This window comes from Coptis chinensis, chromosome 3 (assembly GCF_015680905.1).
Source record: "Coptis chinensis isolate HL-2020 chromosome 3, ASM1568090v1, whole genome shotgun sequence".
Taxonomy (NCBI): Eukaryota; Viridiplantae; Streptophyta; class Magnoliopsida; order Ranunculales; family Ranunculaceae; genus Coptis; species Coptis chinensis.
In genome coordinates, this window is record NC_141458.1 from 55,601,298 (window position 1) to 55,605,768 (window position 4,471).

Consider the following 4,471-nt stretch of genomic DNA (forward strand, 5'->3'; position numbering starts at 1 on the left):
AATTTGTGACGACATTTTGGCATCAGTAATTTTGTGACGGTATTTTGAATTTGTGACAGCATTTTGGCGTCAGTAATTTTCCGACGGTATTTTGAATTTGTGACGGCATTTTGGCGTCAGTAATTTTGTGACGGTATTTTAAATTTGTGACGGGATTCTGGCGTCTCTAATCATATTTTCGTTTTGTTTTTTTAAAAAAGCATAATAATGCACCTGTTGCCATATATTTAGAAACTACCTGCAAGTTGTCTAATCACTACTATACAATTGTTTCCATTCATCCATCCACATCTGATTACCACACAAATAAAAGAAGAAATCTTGTATTAAAAATATTTAATATATATAACATTGTATTCTCAACAAACAATATAATTGTAACCCTGCTACATGCGTAGTCCCACATAGTAAATTTCACTCAACAAATTGTATTAACACGCCTACACTTACAAAGAACTAGTTCTAACACTTACAAGGAACCAGTGGACAACGACTTATAAAACAACAAGAAAAACCAGCCCACCATAGTTTGTCTTCATAGCCTTCTTTTGAACTTCTCTCAGCCAAGCTTAATGCAGGCTCACTGTCGAATCTAACATTGAAGAATTGACTCTATATACATACTACCTTGTAACAAACTTGAATTGCTCCTTGTAACAAACTTGAATTGCAGAAGAAGCTTTACAGATTGAAGCTTCGATCCTTTACGGTTGAAGAGTGACCTGCATCAAAATATCAAGCTTTTTCGCATAAGTGGGGCACAAACCAGCCGTTTTACCTTATTTGCATTGAAAATCCCTGGATTTGTAAGACGGGTAGTTTGGGTCAAGAGAGAAGAAAGAACAATGAATATGAATAGTAATGTTATGATCAATAAGGGCCAGTATAGAAAAATAGAAAACAGACTTAGTATGAAGCCAACATAAGAATATACCTGAACCTCCCGATTGCTCAACGCTGGAAAAAAAACCCCTAGTTCAAAATACTTTACAATGAATATGTGCATCATGAAATCCCTCTATTTTAGTGGCACTTAGGAAGTTGAACTCCCTTTTGCATATTACATTCTAGAAGGACCATCTGACCTCATATCATCAGTCCCTAACATAACACTAATGCTAAGGGGCACATATTCCATATTCTATAGAAAAAATATCTGGGTTGAGCTGCAAAGAGCAGGAAGCACAAACCTGTCGTCTGCATAATAAATGTGTTTATTTGTGAGCTGATTGTCTAGGGAATGCAGTATGGAATTCAGTTTTTCAATTTTCTGCAAAAAGGAAAAGGAAAGGAATTAAAGCAATCAATAACAAACACTACTGTATAATAACACTAAACAAACTATGTAAGACACCAGCTCCTTAGTTAATAGTAATCTCAGTTACCTTCTTTTCACTTTGTATTTTCTGAAAGACATAACCACTATCTTGGGTTTTCATTAGCACAAGTTCTTCATGAGGGTATTGTTTTGGCGCCAGTAATAAAAACACAAAAAGCCAGTGTAAACGAGGAGTCGAGGAGAAACAAGGAAATGCATATATCTTAAGAACTTGAAACTTAAAAACAAGAGACAAGTATATTACTCTGATTTGTGTACTCCACCAACAGTTTTAGACTTAATCATCTTATAGTAAAACTCATCCGAGTTTCTAAACGATGCCTTCTCCTTGAGTTTCTGCACAACCAACCAAAAACCAAAGTTATTATTAACAACGTTTAATAATTAACGTGTTAGACAAAATTGTTTTGATATTACATTTCAAACTCCTCATGTCTCCAAATTTTACTTTAGAAGAAATAAGTCATAAGTGAAACTCAATCTGGTCAGGACTTATTCATGATATCTGGTGTCCCAGCAAAGTGAGGCCATTATTGGGCTAAGCATATTCCTAGTTATGGTACCAATAAGGAATAAGCCAGAGATTGGGTAATTTCCTTCCCGCCTCACTGTTGTTAGGACTAAGCACTCATATAATGAGGAGGGAAGTTCAGGGTCTTCGTGTGAATTGTGCACTTGCCTAAAAGAGATATAGTTGAGGCTGACCAATTTAGTGATTGTTTTGGTAAAACATGAATTACTCCCATTTCAATTTAAGTTTGATCTAGATATGATATCAAATCAGTGTTCATATATATAGTTCGGAAAGGAATCGTGGTTATCATAAAATCTTCAAGCATATACCTATCAATATATAAAAGCAATGTCTCGTCAACTCTAATGAAGATCCATCACACGCTACATATTCTTAACAAAAATATATTTGTACTACATTTCATGTCTGAAATACCTTTGCAAGTCATATACCTGAATCGTAACACTGAATATGTCCAATTGTATCACCAACTGCCAACTGTGCATGTTGACGAGTCCATTCACAGACACCATATATTGGAAATGCACGAATTCCATGAAGGACGCTACGGAGCTCCGAAGGAAACTTTTTCGCATAACTGAGTTCTTAAGTCTATTTCATGCAGTATAAAAACAATTACCTGCAGATCTGTCATAATGTCTGAGTAATCAAGATAGAGAAAATCAAGAAAATAAATTATCAACATTAGATAGGCAGATAGGGAATCAAATTAATAGATGAAGTTTATGGTATATATGCACTTACAAGGAAACCAGAATACCTTTATATAGTTTCCAATTATATAGTAAATTCACCAAACTTATGATTTGAGCCTCCACATCAGTTGGTGCTATGAAAGAATTGCACCTTGACGACTCAGTAATAGAAACAGAACTAGAGCTATCAATCTAGTCACCAAGAAAACCACCTTCCCCAAGCATTTTCCATCTTATTGTTGGTCCAACTTTCCATGGGCATAAAAATTCTATACGAAGAATAAATTTGTTCATTTGACAAAAAATAATAGAAATGTTCACATTAAAAGGATTACAAATAGCAGGGACAGTAGGGATCTCACACGACAGTTCAAACTTGAATTTGTCATCTGAACCTACAACTTTATACACTAGTCCAGCACCTCTACTATTCCAAACAACAAAAAACTTTCTTCAAATCCTTTAGGTTGGTAGTCTGTATATAATGCCTCACAATATTTGTCCCAAACAAGAAACATACCCCCTATAACATGAGACTGAAAGAAGACCATCACCACAAAAGGGACCATCTAATATAGATATCACGCCAATAGCAATGCCACCATCTACTAATCGAAATATATAATGAGTCCTATATAGAAGCACTAAGAGCCTTCCCTGGGATGATATTGATACAAATCCCATCCATTGAACCTTTGTTTAGATTGGGCATCATGTTATGCGGATAACTTTTATGCAATTTGGTTACACCATCCCCATATTGGTCAGACTCAGCCAGTAATATTGCATGCATTTTATCAAGAACATCAGCCAATACCACAGATGATGTACTTGCCAGATGGAATTGCAGCCATAAACTTCAATTCTCCTATAGATAAACTCCCATGAAAGAGTCCGCACAATATCTAGGCTATAAGGATCTACTATAACCACAGTACACATTGCCCAAGCCCTTTTCTGTGAGGTTCTCTATCAAACTTAATCTTGTTGTTTCCAACATGCTCCATGTTCTGATAATCGGATAAATAAAAGGTATCAACACTCAACAGTACAGCAAACAATACAAACATGGTACATGGTACAAGTATCTAAAAACTACAATGTCTAATTATATTGCAAACATTATTATATATGACCAAATTTCATCCATGTCATTATTGTATAGGAAAAAGTATATACAGTTATACCCGTAAAGTGTCCTCTTTTTTGTGAAAGGCTTTTGCACGTTCAACATAATCTTTGTGCTGCTTTTCGAGGAATCCAAACTTCCTCCTTGCTTCTCTGCAGTGAAATTTCAAGTAAATATCGAAACTTTTGAATACAATGAATAGAAATAGTGATATTGGAGAGAAAACTTACGGTTGAGCTCGTTCTTTGTATAATTGGGCTTTTGAATACAATGAATTGAAAGAGCGATATTGGAGAGACGTAGAGAAGAAACCCTAGTGACGATTGAAAAGAGGGAGATCTAGCGCTATGTTTTTTTGCCCTATTTTCAGTTTTATTTTTTTGTTTTTCGATCGAGTGGTTTTGAGACCCCTTTATCCACGGTAGGTGTAATTTTGGGAAAAACATAAATAGGTGGAATTCGAATAGATCGAGAAAGGTGGAGAAGAAGGGTTTCTCATTTGGTGTTCTTAATAAGTTGAGGTCGAGAAGAAATCGAAGTCTTTAGACATAGTTTCGTGTTGACGCCTCGTCTTGTCGCACATGCCCAACACGTGCGTTGGTATCTTAGTGAAATTAAATTCTTTGATGCCACCTTGCCGTCAGTATATTTTCTAAACATTTCTTAAAGAAATTAAATAAATTATTTGATTAATTGTGACGGCAAAACCCACACAGTGACGCCATAATGGCGTCACAAATTTTCTAACGCCTCTTTGGCGTCACAAAACGAAA

General features: G+C 35.5%; 1 long non-coding RNA gene across 4 annotated transcripts; it reads right to left on the reverse strand.

Annotated features, from left to right (window-relative positions):
- Nucleotides 1-321: 321 nt before the first annotated feature.
- LOC147510081 (uncharacterized) lies at nt 322-4,471 on the reverse strand. 4 transcript variants are annotated; one of them, XR_015216709.1, is made up of 6 exons: nt 3,929-4,471; nt 3,757-3,850; nt 2,635-2,838; nt 2,306-2,493; nt 1,386-1,675; nt 322-1,270 (listed from the first exon to the last, which is right to left on the reverse strand). It is a non-coding gene; the product is annotated as an uncharacterized LOC147510081 (long non-coding RNA). The 4 variants fall into 4 exon arrangements; XR_015216708.1 differs by having other exon boundaries at nt 2,306-2,501; XR_015216706.1 differs by lacking the exon at nt 2,635-2,838.